Below are 20,860 nucleotides of genomic sequence, written 5' to 3'. Positions count from 1 at the left end.
TACAGCTTAATGTTTAAAACTTAATGGGGGCCGAGCGCGGTGGCTCATGCTTGTAATCCCAGCACTTTGGGAGGCCGAGGCGGGCGGATCACGAGGTCAGGAGATCGAGACCATGGTGAAACCCCGTCTCTACTAAAAACATAAAAAATTAGCCGGGCGTGGTGGCGGGCGCCTGTAGTCCCAGCTACTCGGAGAGGCTGAGGCAGGAGAATGGCGTGAACCCGGGAGGCGGAGCTTGCAGTGAGCCGAGATTGCGCCACTGCACTCCAGCCTGGGCGACAGAGCAAGACTCCGTCTCAAAAATAAAATAATAGAGATTGCGCCACTGCACTCCAGCCTGGGCGACAGAGCGAGACTCCGTCTCAAAAAAAAAAAAAAAAAAAAAAAAAAAAAAAAAAAAAAATAATAAAATAATAAAATAAAATAAAATTTAATGGTACCAGATCCCAAATAAATACCTTCCTCTTGGTGAGAACGCAAATTAGTACAGCCATTGTGGAAAACAATATGGAGATTCCTCAGAAAATTAAACATAAAACTACTCTATGATCCAGCATTTTTGCTTATAGATATATATCCAAAGGAAGTGAAACCAGTAAGTCAAAGAGATAGCTACACTCACATGTTTATTGCAGCATTATTCACAATAGTCAGGCTATGGCATCAACTTAAGTATCCATTAATGGACGAATGGATAAAGAAAATGTGGTACATATACACAACGGAATACTATTCAACCTTTAAAAATAAGGAGATTCGGTCATTTGTAACAATGTGAACGAACCTGGAGAGCATCATGCTAAGTGAAATAATCCAGCCACGGAAAGACAAATACCGCATGTGCTCATTTATATATGGAACCTAGAAGAGTTGAAGTCATAGATGCAGAGAATAGAAATGATGGTAACCAGGGACTGGGGTGGGAGGTGTTAAAAAAATCTTACTCTGTATCTATAATTTGGACTTTTTTTGTTTTTATTAATGACTCTTAAACATATAAAATCCCCCACTGTATTTTTGGTCTGTCTCTCCAGTTCCCTGATACTGTTTTATTCCTTAATTCTTTCCTCATCTTTAAAACGAACTGTTTGTTTTACTTTTCTTTACCTCTTAGAAAACGTCACCAAAGGTTGTTATGAATCACAGCAGTCTGGCTGGAGAATTGGTCAACATAAAAGTTCCAAATATAATTTATCCTTGGGTGATGTTGTTTGTGAATTATTCATACAATCTGATTAGGAACTTGGGAGCATTTGTAGTCAAATAACAACTTTTCTCCAAATGACGCACAGCACATCCGAGACAGAGCACAGTGATCTCAATTGCCAGACGAGAAACCGAGGCCCAGGAATGCAGAGGGCTTCACCAACATTGAAAGAGAATTGTGGAATAAAACATCAAAACGTTTCTACCAGGGCTTAAGACTAAGTAGTAAATCCCCACCTCGTCCCTCTCCTTCTCCTATTTCCTGTAGGATAAATTATTTTTAAGAGAAACACACAGGTGAAAGGAAAACACGCTCTTTGTGGACATGTGGCTAAACCAGATGTCCTAGAAACAGCATTCAAGCTCAGATACAGCAATAACAGCAGAAACCAAATGTGAACTAAAGCCAGTACCTAATCTGCTCTTCTTAACCTGGCATCCAAGGCCTTTCATGAGCCAGCCTCGACCTGGTTTGCCAGCCTTGGCTTGCCCACCGAATTCCCAACTGGAAACTGAAACCCTAAGTAACATTCATACTAAACTCTCTCGAAACTCCCAGCATTTCCACCCTTCTTCTTTTCCTGCCTTACTTATCTTTCCATCTTTGACCTGAGCATCAATGCCGCTAGGAGTACTTCCCAGCCTTCTTCCACCCCTCCTTGGGGTTAGATTCCCCTCCCCTGTGTTCCCAGAGTATACTGTGCATATTCCTGTCATTAGTATCTCATACTGTATTAACATTACCTGCTCCCTTGTGGCCCTTTCCCACTACACTGGGAGCTCCTTTAGAGGAAAGACTGTAGCTTGAGTGCTTGGCACACATTAGTTCTTCAATAAATGCAAGCTGAGAGAATCAGTATTGTCCAGGTCTCCAAAGAAAAATAACTCTTTGGCCAGGTGTGGTGGTTCACACCTGTAATCCCAGCACTTTGGGAGACCAAGGTGGGTGGATTGTCTGAGGTCAGGAGTTCGAGACAAACCTGGCCAACATAGTGAAACCCTGTATCTACTAAAAATACAAAAAATTAGTGGGGCGTGGTGGTGGCCACCTGTAATCCCAGCTACTCGGGAGGTTGAGGCAGGAGAATCGCTTGAACCCGGGAGGTAGAGGTTGCAGTGAGCCGAGATCACGCCATTGCACTCCAGCCAGGGCAACGAGAGTGAAACTCCATCTCAAAAAAAAAAAAAAAGAAAAGAAAAAGAAAAAGAAAAAGAACTCTTTGCTTGATTTCTTTTTCTTTTACTAACAGGTAATGAGCTTTGCCCTTGCATGTAGTAAGGCTATGATCTAGCAGACTTGTTCTATGGAATCAGTATGGCTTACCTTAGTAAAAAATAATAATAATAATAATAGATTGTTGGACTTGAAAGGACGTTCAAAAGTCATTTATTTTTCACCCCCATCAGCCCCAATGTGAATTTCCTAGAAATTTGAAAAGATTTTAGTAATTAAAGGCCACAAAAGGTAGCAATCAGCATTAGAAATAAGGACGTGTTAACCTTACACAGGCTCAAATGGCATGTTCAGATAAGTTTGGTTTTCAAGAATCAAGAATGAAGCTCCCAACTTGTCACCCCTTCCTGTTGAGACATGCGAGTACATAGAAAGTCATGTAATTCATAAGCCTATGATTCATTTACTCTCCATTCATCAGACTGCTGAGTGTCATAAATGTGTTTGATGCCTATTTAAGCTTCCTTTTCTTGACAAGGAAGTTTGTTTTTGGGAGATAACTCATGTACTAAAATCTAGTGACTTACAGGGAAATTCCAAAGCAGACAAGTCAGAGAGGCATGTAAGCTGGTCCCAAAACCTTTTTCCAGTATTGGTTAATAATTTAGGAGCTTTGAGGGGAATAATAGTCTATAGATGACATGGGCTGCTAGTTAATGGACTGAATTACCCAAGAGATCAATGAGCGACACCAGAACTTTGAAGGTTTCCCCAATTCTCCATACAGTCTTGGTTGGCTTCAGATTTATGGCATGAGACTAAAGTGTGTAAAAATGGCCCAAGGATTTTAGAAAGAAAAAAACACTCAAGTAAAATAGTGGTCATTTTGAAAAGTAGTAAGAATGAATCAATTCAAATCATAAATTGCATTATTGCCTATGCGAAAATCCCATACTAAACCTTTTATTTCCTCTTCTAATTTTTGAATTGTGGTAAAATACACATAACATAAAATTTATCACCTTTACCATTTTTAAATGTATAGTTCAGTTGTACTAAATACATTCATAATGTGCAAACATCACCACCATTCATCTCTATAACTCTTTTTGATGCCAATCTTTTTTAAAAAAAAAAAAAGAGTTTTTGTGTGTGTGTGTGTGTGTGTGTGTGCGTGTGATTTTTCTTTTTTTTTTGAAACTGAGTCTCACTCTGTCGCCCACGCTGGAGTGCAGCAGTGCGATCTCGGCTCACTGCAATCTCTGCCTCCCAGGTTCAAGCCATTCTCCTGCCTCAGCCTCCCGAGTAGCTGGGATTACAGGTGAGTGCCACCACACCCAGCTAATTTTTGTGTTTTTAGTAGAGACGGGGTTTCGAATCTTTTAATGTTCTGAAATGACCCTGTACAAGGAAGGGTTGAGGTCTTTCTTTTTGTTTCTCTCTATGATAGAGTTCAAGATTAAGAATGCTAAAGTCAGATCTTCAAACGAGAGCATCAGTCAGAAGTTGATGTCAGATTACTAGCTATGACTGAAAAAAACAAATCAAAACAAAACCAACCAAATATCATCATCTAGGAAAAGGCTGTTACTTTAAAATAACTGTGATGTCCAGAAATGAGGTCTGACTCAGGCTTGACTAAGTCAGGAGCGGCAGCGGTCAGACTGAGACATCTTAGTTTCCTTGAGCTGCTGTCACAAAATGCCTGAGAGAAGGTAATTTGTAAATAACAGAAATTTATTTCTCACAGTTCTGCAGACTAAGAAGTCCAAGATCAGGCACCACAGGTTTGCTGTCTGGTGAGGTCCTGCTGCCTTGAAGCATCCTCTGCAGAGGACAAACACTGTTTCTTCACAAGGCAGAAGGGATAGAAAGGAAAAAAGAGCCTAGCTAATTTCCTCTAGCCTTTTTATAAAGTTGTTAATCCCATTCATGAAGACAGAGCTCTCATGACCTAATTACCTCCTGAAGGTCCCACTTCTTAATAATGCCACCTTAGGGCTTAAGTTCCAACATAGGAATTTTGGAGGGGACACATCCAAACATTCAACCACAGCAGGAGAGAAAGCACTGTAGTTCATAATAGGCTGAAACCAAGGAAAATCAGTAGATTGAGATGAGTTCGAATTACAACTTGGGATCTCTAGAAACCTAAGAACCCTTCTAATTCTTGATTTACTGCATTCCTACTTCATGGTGCTCCAACATCTGCTTGAACACTTCTGTATATACAAAACCCTTTGCTTCCTCAGCTTACCCATTATACAGATGGCTCTGACTGTTAGAAGGTTTCTCCTTGTATTGGACCAATATTTATCTGTGTGTTTTTTCCAGCCATGATTCCTTTTAAAGATATGCACAATAAGTGAAATTCTTTTATCCCACATAACTCAGTGAGTTTGGGGACCCATCTGTGGAGATTTCCATGATTGATGATTCTCTCTAGGTGAAAGCTTCCTGGATCTTTCTACTTCCCCTCATAAAATATAGCTTCTAATACCTCCACTGTCTTGATTGTTTTCCTCTGAAAATCCTTCTGTTTGTCGCTTCATCCTTTAAATGTGTTAATTAAATAAATGTACAGGCCTCTTCCTGCTCAGATCTTGAAAAATTCATGTTGGAGTCACATTATTTTTTTAAATGAACGTGGACAAATTTTCTTCTATTTCCCAAGCTCTCTCCCTCGTAGCCAACAAATGTGATTTTTCTGTGCTTATCACATCTAAGTGGCATGTTTGTCAGCATTTGTTTACTAGAAAATTCCATTCTCATTATTTTCTAATTCTTATGGGCTGTTGAGTGAAAGATCTTACCTTAGACCACATTTAAATCATGACATCAAGTGCAGCCATACATTTCAAAGACAAATAAACCCCAAATAAAAATAAGAAAAAAGGAGACTCTGTATATCATTCAAAAGCAAAATGAAACATCGTTTTTTAATGTGAGTGTAAGTGGAAGTTGACAGGAAATTCAGGATAGGATTAGTGAAGGGGGAAAGGCACTTATTGATTTATTTTTTCACAGAGAAAGCCAGATTGGGTATGTCTGGACCTTGGGTACATACACACACAGAATTAATCAAGAAGAGAATGTACAACTGCATCAATATGTTTTTATTTTTATGGTTATTTATTGAGCTTTATTTGTCTATGCAATAGAGAACAGTCCATAGGCTCCATGGAAAGGTTTGTATGATATATACTGTAGCAGAAAACAGATGGTCATCTGATATTAATAACTGTGTTTAAACAAAGCGGAATTGCTATTAGTGATACCATCAATGATGATGTATTTGGAAAGCATGGGAAAGGGACTTTCACTCCCTTGGAATATTTTTTCTTTCAGTGTTTGTGATTGTCTACACAACATTGAAAACATCTGCATGTAAACCAAAGCTTTCAGCCCATCATCTGCATGGCCGGCATATGCAATGCCAAACAACTGAGCACTGAGAAAGAAAAATGCAACTGGCTAAATTATTTAGACCAATACAACCAGATCTGAATAATTATTCAAAGGGTTGATTAGTATGGACACCTCGCTGTATCTAGACACAAAATAGAAAATCTAATTCAAGTCACTCTGATCTGTTAAGATCTTACTCGGTTCCTGGTTACTTACAAGAGTACAGTTTGGATGCCTTAATGACATTGCCTGTCATCCCAGCCTCATCTGCAGCTTCTCTTCACTTTATAAACTTGACAATCCAATCATACAGACTATGCACCAATTTAAGAGCCCTTGATGCTTTTTCATGTTTTCAAGCATGTCTTGGCTTCTTTGCATTCTACCTGGTATTTTTCTCCCAATTTTTCTGTCTGATAAACTTCTAATCTTCGTATCCATTTTTAAAACCATGCTCAAATACAAACTCCTTGGGGGAAGTCGTTGCTGACTTCTCTATACCAAATTAGTTGTTTCTTCCACTACACTCCAATAGGGCACCTCATGAAAGTTACCATCACACTTTGCACGGGGATCTTTTGTCTGCAGTTGTCTCTTTCTTACTGGACTATGAATACAGTAGGAGACATGCCTTTTTAATCTTTGAGTCCTCTGTACCTAGAATACTGGCTAACTCATAATTGGCATTCCACAGGTTATATTTGAACTAACTGCAGTTTGAACTTCTTCATTGATAGATTTCTATCTAAACAATTTTGGGTTCTTGTTCAACAATTCACTAGAGCTATACAAATGATAGCTAAAGGAATAAATCTCAATTCAATATTGATTGGATTGCATAAATTGAAATAACGTGTTCAATCAACTTTTATTCATTGACTGCATATTTTGCATCTCATGTCTTTTTTCAACTGCATGGAAGACACATTTTTATGGTATTTGAATTATTATTCACAAAATGCGCTTTAATATATTTATAGTTGTGATATGTGGCTTATGAGGATGCCTGAACTCTCTAGGAATTTTCCAAATCTCCTACAATGCATGATGCTAAAAAAATACAGCTAATGTTAAATACCTAGTAACCTTCACAGAAGCTATGTTCATAGCATGAAAAGGTATAAAAGGATTATAGTATGTCCTATTCACCTATTCAATTCCAGGCACTGGAGAATTTTCATCATGTCTTTTTTGCTTTATATTCAAATATTTGGTAAGAAAAAGAAATTTCCCGTTATCATTTTATGTGTAATATTAACTTGAGAAATGTACATGCTTTTATATCTGTAATATATATATTACATATTTTTATGTATAGTTCTTTTGGGTGTGTATATAGATAGATACATATAGATATATATTTACACACACACATAAACATATACATATGCATTTATAGTTAGTGAAACAGAAACAAATAAAACCTAAAGGGAAAACCACTTCATTCCCCCAATCTCACCCACATGCCAAATAATTTTCACTTTTTCACCAAAACTGTCAGTATAAAATGGACACTGTGGAACGAAGGGCAGTACAGACATACTTTCACCAGGCTTAAGGGTATGAGATAATGAAACTAGCTCCTGGGATAAGCATATTTATTGGGTTTGTTATGTATCAAATGTAACAAAAGTAGAGGATCTGAAGAACGCCCTGTGTGGTTCTTTTCACACTCTTTGATCACACAATTCCTCTTTAATTCAGATGCAGTAGAGCTTAAGTGGCTTCATTGATGTGTTAAGTGTGGAATGATTTTTGTATAAAATAAAAAAGGCTCCATTATGTGTCCAGAAAAGCCTGTGTGTGCTTGTTTATTGAGACAGGAAGTCGGTTTCCCACACAGAACAACAGTTCTGCGATGCTGAAGCATTGTGTCTGAAAGAAGAGTAAAGGAAACTTAATTTTCTACCTGGCAGAAATCGGCTTCTGGAGGAAGGGACAGACAATGCGATTGGACTTCAGCTGAATGAGAGGGCTTGATTGATTTTCAGAAAATGTGCCGTGTACAGGGAGGTTGCTCAGAATACTTTTGTTAGGCAAACGCACTTTTCATAGTTGGAGCCTGTTTTTGTACCTGGCTTAAAGTGATGCCTTCCAGTGAATACTTGCCACCCCTCTGAAGTCAGGTGGGGAAAAAAGAAATGCTCTCCCAGAATTGTTCCCTCCTAGATACTGTCTCCAGGTTATTGTTTTGTTATATTTTTCCATTAAGTCGGCTGCCATTTGCTTTTTTTTTTTTTTTTTAGCTTGCTTGGAGAATACTTCAGAGACTTTCCAAGGTGAAGTTTATAAATAGTTTAAATATTGAGGCATGGATATAATTCCTATCTGTTAGAAGTGAATCTTGACCTTGTAAATCCATGGAATAAACCCTATGTTGTGGCCACATGATGAAGAGAAATAAGATGAGAAGCCATATCAATCTCACACTCAAAAGACCAGGCTTTTTTCTTTATACCATGCTGCCTTAAATTATTAATACACAAAGTAGCAAAATTCCAGCCATTCTTCCCATCGCTTATGGAATCTCATGTCCACTCTCCTGGTTATTGTCATTGTCATCTTCCTCTTCATCCTCTTTATGAACTGTCTGAAGATTGATGCTTCCTAGCTGGGAATAGTTCATAGAGAGTATATTACATTATTGTTTTACTCAGCAATTTTATAATCTGAAACAGACAATAGTGAAGTGGACCTAAATAAGAAGAATGTATAGAGAATAGTGGCCAGGCGCAGTCGCTCACGCTTGTAATCCCAGCCCTATGGGAGGCGGAGACAGGCAGATCACAAGGTCATGAGATCGAGACAATCCTGGCCAACATGGTGAAAATATAGTAGATATTTTTGTATCTACTAAAAATACAAAAACCTAGCAGGGCATTGTGGCATGCGCCTATAGTCCCAGCTACTTGGGAGGCTGAGGCAGGAGAATCGCTTGAACCCGGGAGGCAGAAGTTGCAGTGAGCTGAGATCATGCCACTGCACTCCAGCCTGGGTGTCAGAGCGAGACTGCATCTCAAAAAAAGAAAAGAAAAGGAAAGGAAAAAAGAAAAGAAAGAATGTATAGATAATAGAATGAGCTCAGGGAATTTTTCCATTGATAACATTTATCTTACTAATATTTCAGAGTTAAGTCGATTTTCAGGGTGAAGACCTCAGTAAAGAATATAGTGGTTTCACATCCAAGAAAAATTTTGTTAGGCTATGGACACTGTGTGGAGGTGACAGGATTAGAACTGCTATTGGATTGAGGCTTGGTGAGAGTGGATGATCCAGGCAGATTCACATCTCCTCAGCCAATTGCTTAATTTTTCCCCATAGAGTGATTCCTTTTCTGCCCACCTTCCTTACTATTTTTCCAACTTAATATTCATGCAACTTCTACTTCACCTTCCCATCATGCACAGGTGATTTTTTTCCTTAAAATTGATGTCATTATATCCTTTTGATCATTATAAACTTGTTTATAAAAGAATTTCACAGTCAAAGAATTCGACGGAGGGGATAAGTATTGAGATAGGATGAGGAATATTCTTTGAGAAGGTCCCAGACTAATGGTTCAATCACGAAGTTTCTTCCCCTTGGCATGCAGAATGAATTCTTCATTCTTGACTCCTTTATTAGCCTATCCTATTTTATCCCAACTCAGAGTAGCTTAGCCATAGCTGTTATCCTAGGTATTTAATGCTCCTTCTTCATGCATGTCTCACATTCCTCTCATGCATTTCTCATTAAGTCGTCTTTCACCCCCTCCATCTGTTTGTGTAATGCTTGGTATGTGACTGTTGCTGTGCAATAATAGGCCCTAAGTCATGTGACTTTAATTTGTAAGGTCAGACACCATTTTTCCTGCAGAGAATTCATTTTTGTCCTAAAGCTAACTCTTTTACCTCACTATGCTACTGTTTCTGATAACCAAAGATAAAAACTGAACTTTAAAAATCTCTCTTCACCTGTGTTTATATATATAAAAAAAATACTGGACCTTTATCACCAAAGTCAACAACCCAATGAAAAGATGGTCACATCAGGAATCCATAAGCTGAATTCTGATCCTGGTATTGTAATTGACTTGTCACAACTCCAGTCCAGTTGCTTCAGCTCCCTGATCTTCAATTTATTTATCAGAAAATTGTCCTTCCTCTCTCTCTTTTGCCTCCTTCCCTCCTTCTTCCCATCTTTCCCTCCTTCTTTCCTCTTTCTTTCCTCCCTCTCTTCCTTCCCTCCTTTTTTCCTTCTTTTTTTGACAGAGTGCAAGAAATTCTACCCCCCAAATATGGCACCTTGGCATGCTGAGTATTTTAAGCTGAAGGAAACAGAGAAATCCACAGAAGCAGAAAGGTCTTTCTGACCTCTCTTGAAGACCCTCATGTGACAGGTGTCCTGCCCTACATCCAGAGAGGAGGAATGTTCCACAGACAGACTAAGAAGAATCTGAAGAATCAGGCCTACTAAGTGCACTCCAGGTAATCTTTAAGTCATACCCTCTTTTTGTCCAATCATGCCTCTGCATTCATCATCAAACCTAAGCATAAAAATACAGTTTCTCCTGGGTCTTAGGGTCTTCATTTTTGAAGACTTGTGTCACATAAAACAAGAATTAAATACGTTTGTTATGCTTTTCTGTTGATAATCTGTCTTTGGTTATAAAGGTATCAGCCATCAACCTTGTGATGGATAAAGCAAGATATTATTTTTTCTCCTCTATACTTTCTTTCTTTTTTCCTTTCTTCCTTTTTCTTTCTTCCTTTCTTCCCTTTTCTTTCTCTCTGTTCCTCCCTTCCTTTCTTCCTGCCTCCTCTTTTCCAAACTTTCTCCCTTTTCCTTTCTTCCCTTTAATTTACATTTACTAAACTTCTCCATTCTCAAGGAGAGAGCAACAAACAAATACAAATTTTGTCAATGAAAAATAAATTAATTTTAAAAAAGGAAACATTAAAATAACAGCACAAGGCTATTGTAGTTAAATGAACAAATAAAAAGGAATAAACTTTGTATGCATTTGTAGAGCACTATATAAAACTGTGATATTATTGTTATGGGAGAATGAAATACCTAGAGAGACCCGATGATGTAGAGATTAAGAACTTGGGCTTTGAGATTACTAGAGAAACCTGAGTTTCAACTCTATTAGCTGAGTGACCATGGGCACATTACTTAAGTTTCCAAGTCTAAATTTCCTTAGCAGTGAAATACAGTGTGTTAATAAAAGTATATAACTCAAAGGGCTGTTGCAAAGATTGAATGACATTTTATATGTAAGATGCTAAGCACAAATGCCTAACATATAATAAATGCTAAAAATGATAGCTATTATTATTCTTATCATTGTTTGTTAGGTAAGGCAGAGTAACTTATGCTGTTGTCATTTTTGTTATGTAAAATAACAATAGTAATCTCAGAGGAAGCAAAGGTTGGTGGGGTTGGGGGAATCAGGACTTCTCCTGAGAACTGTCCATTTCCTCTAGAGAAAGGAATTCATGGAAGGAGAGATGGGACTATACCTGGTAGAAGCACAATAGGGTGGTGGTTAAGGCTGATATTTGTAAGCCCTCTCACTTGCTGATCGCCAACCTCTTCTATCACCTTCTGAAGACCTTTTTATCAGTTCCTTACTGAGTTTGTCCAGTATTACCTCTTAGAGTCCCTTGGCCAGAGGTTTCTCTTAGAAACATCAGCTGACGGCTTGAAAGTCTCGCTCTTTTTCCTCTATCTGTCAAAATTCTATTTATTCTTCATGGCCCGGTTTAAATATCAACTTTTCATGCGGCCTTTCTGGGCTGCCCTAAAATGCCATTCAGAACACCTACTCTGTGTTCCCACTGCACTCTTAGCAACCAGTAAAGCGCAATTGTGTTAGAGAGAGTGGGCAAATCCCTCTGTGCAATAGCGATAATAATCTGTCTCTCGTATTAGACCGCGAGCTCTTCGAGGGGAGGAACTGCACTGCCTTCAGCTTTGGATCCTCTGTCTTAGTCACTTGTGCCTCCTACCTTTTAAAACTAGACAAATGAAATTGCATTGTTTGCATGGAATTGAATCCTATGAAGAAAAAAGCAATGGGTGTGATCTTCTAACTCTTTTAAGGTCTGGTCGGAGCTGACCTAGGAGTATACAGCCAAGGAAAGGGCTCAAGTGCTCTGACTTCCAGCTCAAATCCTGACCTTCATTATAAGCTCCCTCTGGATCCCAGAGGCCCTCCATGACTGAGGAGGTGGCTCTGGGTTCCTCAAAACTGAAGTTCAAGATAACTCACTTGCAATATTTGGATAAGTGCCTTGATGACATAGACTCTAGAGATCATGAGGCAATGAGAATGTTTCACTTAGCTTATTTTTTGCCTTGTGCTTATCAGGACATTCACATGGCTGGAGTTAGAAAAGGGTGTGGAACCTATATTTGGCTAAATGCAATGAAATTCCTTGGCTAAAAAAGAAAACAATCTTTCCTTTCTTAAAAATTTAAGTTGATGTAAAAAAAAAATCTTTGCAGTGCAAGATAGAGTTTCTTTTTCCTTTTCTCTCTGTCTTGGGGACCTTATCTGATTTTAATCATTATTCAAATCATATGATTTGAAACAGCTGAAGCTGTTTTTTTTCCCTGGAGGGGGGAAAAAAAGAAATCTTCAGTTGCAACTATTGCAGCTATCTACCTACTCTACTCCCCGCCTCCAGGGTAGCATGGGCTATCAAATGTAAATGTTGAGGATTATGAATTTTACCTTTAAAATGCTTCAATGCCCTGCAGAGTTTTCTCAGCATTTTTCAAGTCTTGTTAACCATAATACATCTAGTTCTTGATTATCTACAAAAAAGGGAAATGACTAGTGGCACAGATAATCCAAAACAGAAAAACAATCAAAATGTTTCTTATATTTTACTTTGGAATGCTTTGTATGGCTTTTGGGGGGTTCCAACTTTTCTTCCCAGTGATATTCTGCTCAGGAAAAAGTTAAAATGAGTTTGCATTCCCTAAGCCCACACTGGGGAATGTGGCCCAGCCACATGCTGGGTGGCAGGGAGAAGGCAGCCCGAAAAATAAGGGAAAAGAATTCCACTGATAATCTAGAAGTGGAAATGCTCCTGTGAATAACTAAGGACTGACCAGAATATAATTCAGTTTTATAAATTTGTGTGGACAATTTTTTGGTCCACATTAAAAAAAATCTAGTTATCCTCTCTAGAAGAGTTAAAACTGGTATCAAAGAGAACTTTGGTATCAAAAATAAAAGACCTCAACGTTCTTTACTTCTCACAGCCCAGTGGCGCTGGCACTGTGTGAAGGAGTCAGGATCTGTTGCTGGGGCCAAGAGGACTCAGTTCTCAGCTAATATGCTCCAGCTGCATCCTTCAACCTTCTTCAATTGAACATGTGTAGATTTATAAAATGCCAGGCTATGTACTACTGTCCCATCTACCATGGTAGTTACAATTATCATTCCTATTTTACAGATGAGAAAACTAAGACTCATACAGGCTCATTATTAATTTAAGTTCACAAAGCTACTCACTGTGAGCAGCTAACTTTGAGCTCAGGACTATCTCACTCAGTTTGGATAACTAAGTTAAGAGTCAGAAGTTAAGGGGTATCAAGCTTTTCATTATTTGAATGTTTTCCTGGTTTCCCCTCATTGTTCTTAGAAAGTAAATTCAATTAAGTATTTATGAGCTCTGACTACTAGGTTGCTCATATGTACATATGTATAATATGTATGCGTGCATGTGTATGTGTGTGTGTATATATATATCATGATACTGTGTCACAAGAAAAAATCTAATAATATTTAGATATAATCTCTGCCCTCTGGAATTTTCAGTTTAAAATAGAAACCAGATGAATAGAATAGAATGAGAAACCACGTGACTATACAGTAAGGCAGAATGAGACAAGTAGATATAAGAAATGGCAGGGCAGGGTCAAATCACATCAGGATGGGAACAAAAAACAAGAGATTTCAGAAAGGCTAATGAATGACCAAATGGAAGTCAGTGGGCAAGTACAATTTCAATGTGCTGCGTGTGACGTGAGTAAGGAACCAAGTGCACACTGCTATTGAGATGGGCCTTAACAACTGGATACCATTTTGTTGACAGCTCTGATGTAGATGGGATGGAATTCCAAGTATTGGGAATACTTCTAGCAGGTAAAGTAAAGAGCACACCAGATGTGTTCAGAGAACCTCGAGTTGATCTGAAAAGAGAATCTGCTCAAGGAGAAAAAATGTAAGCGAAAATGAAAATAGTAACAACAAAAAAACAAAATAGCATCATAATCTTGTCATAAAAAAATCAGAGCTAGGGACAGAAATGAGAAAGAGAAGAGAAGAGAGAAGGAAGCCATTTTTAAAACCCCTCATGTTTTCACATGTTTTAGAAAATTGAAATACTCACCTAGTAATTTGGTATAAAACGATGGGCACATTTTTCAATAATTTCAGTACTGGAAGGAGAGGAAAAGAATAGGTAACAAAAACAAATATATTAGTCCAAGGCCGCCCTATTGTTCAAGTGGATCCCTAAAAACTCAGGGGTCCTAACTCCTACTCCAGTGCTCAGCTACTAGCTAGGCCAGCTTTAGGGTATGACATTAGCAGCAAGGCCTAGCTTCTGGGAAGCCTTAGAGTAGCTTCTGGGAAGAAAGTAGGGATTCCAGGATGTTTACAAAATGTAACTCAAGTATTATGTGTCTTCAATTTGTTCTGGAAGTTTCCACACTCATCTTAGCTAAATCACATTCTTTCTCCCTTGCAGACTTTTCTGTCTGTCCTTGATTTCTTCTTCGACATCTTCTCTTCCCCCATTATCTTTTACTCTGTCAAACCTGATTTTACCCCCGGTATAAAAATGCAAAAGCCATAGTTGTTGACTCCTACACACCCTTAGCTTTTGCTGGGTCTTTGTCTCTTTACACTCTGGAGCCTTAGATATCTCTAGGCCCCATCCTAGCTCCTATGAGCAATTTCACATCACTATGGACGTGACCTGTATGAAACTGGCTATGGTACTCTGGGTTTTCAAAGTACAATTCTATTTCTCTTCCTGTAGTGGATGCTGTGGAGCACTACCTCCTTGAGGACCAAGGCACTCCAGCTGCCAGGAATATTGGCTGCTAACCTCACACAGCTGAGCCTTCCATGAAAATTGCTCTCTGCCAAAGAGAACTTCCTAGTCCAAGGTCATGTCTACTCTCCAGAGGTAACTTTTAACTAATGTCTGTCCAGAGCGTTTGCCACAATGTTAGACAACTGCGAACAGCTATCAGAGCTCCAGAGCACCCCAAGGGATCTGGGTAGCCCTCTCTTGTACATGCCCCACTGTCCAGCTTCTCCCTTTGCCCAGTCCTGCTTCCTTCACTCTGTGAGTATCATCCCTGAGAGCACTCCTGATAACTCCCTACATGCAAATCTCCACCTCAGAGTCAATTTCCAGGGAACAGTCTCAATACCCTATATTTATTGTGGCTTGTATGTTGTTACTGTTGTAACCTGCCTTGTAATGAAAGAAAAAAAATTACAGTCTTTGAAGGGGTCAGGGATCAAGGTTTTGGTAGCCTCTGTACAACAGAATTCATTGAGTCAGGCCTGTAGCCTAGTCCAGCCATTTTCTTACCTCTTGACCTTGTTAAGTAATGTGTCATTGTATCTATGTACTGGTTTCCTCTGGTTCAAATGGATAATAACCTATATGATGGAGTGATGGGGGAGAAAAATGAACAGATGGTTAAACATCCCTAAAAGACCATTACGTACTGTGAAAAGACTTAAATTCTGTGGTGAAGTCTCTAAAATCTTAATCCCCATAGACTGAGATTCTACAGAGTCCACTTCCTTGGAAATAGTTTTGAAAATACCCTTTGCTTCACTTTCTGTGGATTATGCAACCACAGAATTCCTCTGGGGACTCAGCCACACCCCAAATCTTAGCCTAAATCACTGAGTTTGACACAGATTCATAAGAATTTGGCAAGCAGCTTACCCACATTTTCTATCAAATTGAATCCAAATGTTGCCTAGGTTGGGTGAGAGTTCAGTCAAGAGAAGGAGGCCCAGGCCGATGGACTGCTAAACAGTGATATTCGAAACCCAAATGAGTTTGGCTTGGCTTTAAGACTAGGAGGAAAGCTTTGAACCATAGCGTATGATATAAGCCCTGGTCCAACTCAAAACCCTTTTTACTTTTTTTGGTTGTTGTTTCAGAAATGCACTGACCCTCCACTCTACAGGACACTATGCTCATTCCAAATGCTAAGGTTAGTCCTAGGAAACTGCAGCTGCCTGTAGGGTCAAAGTAGAGTGGGGAAGCTGGTTCTTATCACCTGTTCCTTTACTTCCCTCTAGAACAGAGCAAACTTCAACAAGATGGGGTGGGGTAGTAGTGTTTGAAAGGACTGGAAGAACTACTAATTCAGGCTCCTGTGAAGAATCCAATCACCAGTGGGCTTTGTGTTGAGGCTCTGATTGAATTCTCCCTCTTTACAGAGAAGCTGTTGGCCCCCTGCTTCCTGTAATAGTGGCTATGACTAACTCATGTAGCAGGGGATACAATTATAAAACAGAGAAAGTTAGATTTTGCTGCTCACATAAGTTTTCTGTCACAACTTCTCCTTAATTATCCTTTTTATTTAACTTTTGTATTAGGTTTGGGGTACATACGCAAGTTTGTTATATAGGTAAACTCGTGTCATGGGAGTTTTTTGTACAGACTTTCATAATCTGTATTGTACCCAATAGTTATTTTGTTCTACTCCTCTCCCTGTACCCGCTGTCCCCGCTCAAGCAGGCCCCAATGTCTGTTGTTCCCTTCTTTGTGTTCATGAGTTCTCATCATGAATTTAGCTCCCAGTTATGAGTGAGAACATGCAGTATTTGGTTTTCTGTTGCTGTGTTAGTTTGCTAAGGAATAATAGCCTCCAGCTCCATCCATGTTCCTGCAAAAGATATGATCTCATTCTTAAATAATTATCCTTTTCCTTCTCCTTTTTCCCCTTCTCCTTTTCCCCCGTCTCCTTTTCCTCTACCTCCTCTTCCTCCTAATCTTCTTTTCCTTTCCTCCCTCCTCCTCCTCCCCCCCACCCTCTTTCATCCTCTTTTTCTCCCTAAGAAACTTCACACTCTCCACTGTCTTCAGGCCTCATCGATTGCTCCTCCAAAATCTCCCATTACACCAGCACCCCACCCCTGGGAAGACTTTCCCAAGCAGCATCACCCTCTCTCTACCCCCACCCCACACAGTCATCTTCACCCCAACCCTCTCCACACTCTTGCACCTCCCATCACCACTAGGACTTGTCTCTCAGAGGTCTTGTCTCCTAAGGCCCTAGCAGCCTAGATAAACCAATATGTTAATACACATGGGAAAACTCCCGATAAAGCCAATATTAAAATATAGTATGTTTGAGTCTTGGCTTTGTCACTCCCAGGCCATATAACATTGGGTAAGAAGTTTAGACTTTTTAAACTTCCATTTCTTCACCTCTAAAATACAGCTAAGAAAGACTCAACATACAGGATCTCAGTTTACATTTAGCTTCCACTGAAAAACATCTCTTGATCTTCCAAAATAAGATTAAATGCCCCTTGTCTATGTTCCTATGTCATTCCCTCAATTCACTTGTCATAAACTTGTCACTTGCATCCTAATTCCCAGTATACTTCCTGATTCTTACTACAGACTCCTGAGGGCAAGACGTATGGTTGATCCCCCTTGAAGCCCAGTGGCTAACACAATGTCTAGCACGTAGCTGGTACTAAAATAAGGGCATTAAATGAATGGGCCACCTCTGGAAGCATTTATAAATAGTGGAAATTGTTTCTCCCAGATGGCATATTTATATTGGAACAGTGTCCTTTTTAAATCATGCCTTTGCTGGAGAAGAGACCATAATGGAAATATCAGGTGCAGGAAGATGTTTTGGTGTCACTCAAATAGCTCCATGTAGGTGGCCTCTTGCTCTCTCCAAACATCCAGCTGGCTCTGGGCCCGTGCACCTGAAGGGAGATATCTGAGACTCAGAACACTTCCTGTTTCATTTCAGTGACATCAACTTGGCTCCGTTTTCACCTCCAAGCTGGGATCAAATGTTCCCCAAGTGCAGAGAGTTAAGGAGAGATGTCTCATTCTCTCCTTTGACCTCCTCCCTTATTCCCCTCTTATTATGTTTTTCATAAAACTTTAATGAGATTCCCAGAGAAAAGCCGTGTCCTTTGGTCAGGCCAGCAGCCTCCCCAACTGTGGGCTCTGGCACTTCTCTAAAAAAGGTCAAAATGGGGATAGAATGTTCTTGATGAAGTGCTTGAGCACTTACGTTAATGGGAGAAGAGATAAAGAGGGAAACACGGGGGGTGTGGGATGTGTGAGACTGCATGCTCACAGGGAAAAGTAATGTTGTGTAGAAAGCCTGCCACTGCTAATGAACCTGGTAAGAGGACAGGAAGGAAAGGGATTATTTCTGTTATGCCTTTTGGGAGACAATTTTCCATGTGTCTTACATTTTTACATCTGGCAGGTGCTGACAGTCCTTGTGCTGGGCTCTCTTTTTAAGGATGTTTCCATAGTGGAAACATATATGGAAAAACGGAGCTGGGCTGGAGCATAGGGCAGGTGCACTTAGGGTCCATTATGCAAGATTTGGGTTTTCTGTACTCAGGGCTTCTCTCTCATAAGCCACCCCACAGTGTGTGCAGTTATCTCCTGGCTCTCTTCACATTGTTCTGTGGGAATTGGGGCTTGGAAGGTCAAAGCAAATATGCTAATACTCATATTGCTTGCTGTGCTGTGAGTAAAGTCCATTGCCTCTGACCCAGGAATCTTGTGTCTTTTGCCAGCATCCATGAATCTGTCAGGTTATCTTGTGAGCTTACAAGTAGTATAAAGTTTCAGCCCTTCACAGTTCTTGACCAAGCTCTGTTCTCTCTGCCTAAAGGCAGCCTGTGAAAGAATTCTGCCTTTACAGGTCTATGTGAGCCCTATCTCCTATGAGAAAAGGAGAAGAGGGAAGAGAGAAAAAGAGCACATACTTACTGAGTGTCCCCTGTATGCCAAGCCATGCTGGGCTGAGCTGAGCTTCTCCTACATTATCTCATTTAATCCTCATAACGCCCTAGGAGTAGATATCATCCTACCTCTTTCATAGATGAAGAGTCCCAGGCCAATAAAGTGAAGTGACTTGCCAAGATCACCTGCAGAGTGTGAGGTTTAAACCCAAGCCCGTCTGCCAAGAGAGCTACTGATCTTTCTGTTATATCATTCTAGGAAGTCCTTTATTTTCTGTGTATTGAATAGATGACCAATCCAAGATAACAAGAGAGATGCTAGCAAGTCTCAAATCATTTCCCTAACCACTCTGTTATCTGCTCTATGATTTTTCCCACTTATATCCCTGGACATATTCCTTAGCTTAATGAGCACTTCTTCATTTTTGTAGTCTTTTGCCTTTCCTTTTCTAGGACCCCAGCATCCAGCCTATGTTACTTCTTTTGCTTAGCCTTGGACTTCTTGACTCTTGCTATTGCTCTAGGATTTTTTTTTTGGAAAAAAAATAGAATGAATAACACTGTCCAGACGTCACAGTTGTAAAGAATTCTTGTTTGGTTTTCAGATGTGACTGGAGTGATTTGCACCCGGATGCCTAGACTCGCCATCTGCTCAGACTGCTCAGAAAGCCCTCCCATGCATTCCCCCGCTGCATACCAGTCCACTCTGCCTGCAGCTGCTGTCTGCAGGACTTCATATCTACGCCACACTGTTTAAAACTGTGCTTCAAGAAATCATAAAAACATTTTCCTGCACCTACTACACAGCCTAAGTGCGGCATAAGTTGACCTTGCTTGCTAAGAAATGGGGCAAGAAATGCTTTTTTGTGTGTGTCATGTCTGTTTGTTTTTCAATTAAGAGAGGAAAGCATTAGGCAGATGGAACGTACATGTGAGGATGAGGAGACAGAAAACAAGTAGCCCTTTCCATCAAGATAGAGGGTTTTCTGGGGTCGCTGGCTCTTGAACGTCACTCCTGATTTCTCTTTCCAAGGCACTGTATCACCAGCCTACTGAGATTGTGTGGGAGCTTTCATGGGGGTTGTATTTCACTAATGAAAATAAATTTTGTGCATAATCTGAATGTTTATGTTTCTTTATAGAATAGACTTAGTTTAGCAATAAGTTAATAATACTGACGTAACTCTAATTCTCTGAGGAAAAAATTTGCTCCCCCACCTTCCATTCCTGCAACATCATCAAAGTACTCACAACAAGAATGAACCAATTAGCAACACTTACTAGCACTGCCTAGACTCAGTGTAAGCAAATTTGGAAATGAAAAGGAAAGCATGATGGGACATTCTTATGGTTTACATATTTGTCTCCTCCAAAACTCATGTTGAAATTTAGACTCCAATGTAGTACCATTGAGGGATGGGGCCTTTAAGAGGTAATTGGGTCATAAGGATCCTACCCTTATGAATGAATCAATCCATTCAGGAATTAATGGGTTGGTGGATTAGTGGATGAATAGGTTACCATGAGAGTGGGACTGGTGGCTTTACAAAAGAGGAAGAGAGACCTTAGCTAGCACTCAGCCCCCTTGCCATGTAATGTCCAGCACCACCTCAGGACTCTGCAGAGTCCCTGCCCCTGGCAGGGAGGTCCTCACTAGGTGTGGTCCCCTGATCTTGGACTTAGCCTTCATAGCTGTAAGAAATAAATTTCTTTTCTTAATAAATTGCCCAGTTTTAAGTATTCTGTTACAAGCAATAGAAAATAGACTAGGACACACATAGACCTTGCTTTATGGAGTTCATAACTTTGCAGAGGAAGACAATGATTCATGAAGGAGAAATAACCTACACCAGATGGTAGGTGAAAAGACACACGTGAGCAGCACAAAGTGCTACCGAAGTTGTGAAAAAGGTATAATTAGTCTCCTAGTTACCAAGACTCTAAATTGTGGAGTTATCCTCACACCCCAAACCTAATTCACTCCCACACAGTTTCCTTCAAAATGCCTCTTGCAGCCTCCTCTTTCTCCGTTCCACGCCTAATAGCATCACCTTACTTTAAGTCTTTATCAATTTATATTT

General features: G+C 39.8%; 1 long non-coding RNA gene across 11 annotated transcripts in view; it reads left to right on the top strand.

The window, feature by feature from the left end:
• LOC129479792 (uncharacterized) overlaps nt 1-19,902 on the top strand; it is a 337,809-nt gene extending 317,907 nt beyond the window's left edge. For 10 of the 11 annotated variants that reach the window (XR_010120114.1, XR_010120115.1, XR_010120116.1 and 7 more), the window contains 3 exons: nt 10,039-10,254; nt 14,833-14,982; nt 19,385-19,902. This is a non-coding gene — a long non-coding RNA (uncharacterized lncRNA). Of the gene's footprint in view, nt 1-8,034; nt 8,068-10,038; nt 10,255-14,832; nt 14,983-19,384 lie in introns of all 11 variants that reach the window. The other variant, XR_008656789.2, reaches the window with a different exon arrangement.
• Nucleotides 19,903-20,860: the final 958 nt, after the last annotated feature.

Source organism: Symphalangus syndactylus, chromosome 3 (assembly GCF_028878055.3).
Source record: "Symphalangus syndactylus isolate Jambi chromosome 3, NHGRI_mSymSyn1-v2.1_pri, whole genome shotgun sequence".
Taxonomy (NCBI): Eukaryota; Metazoa; Chordata; class Mammalia; order Primates; family Hylobatidae; genus Symphalangus; species Symphalangus syndactylus.
Note: the sequence above shows the minus strand (reverse complement) of the source record. Positions and strands in the feature narration are given on the sequence as shown.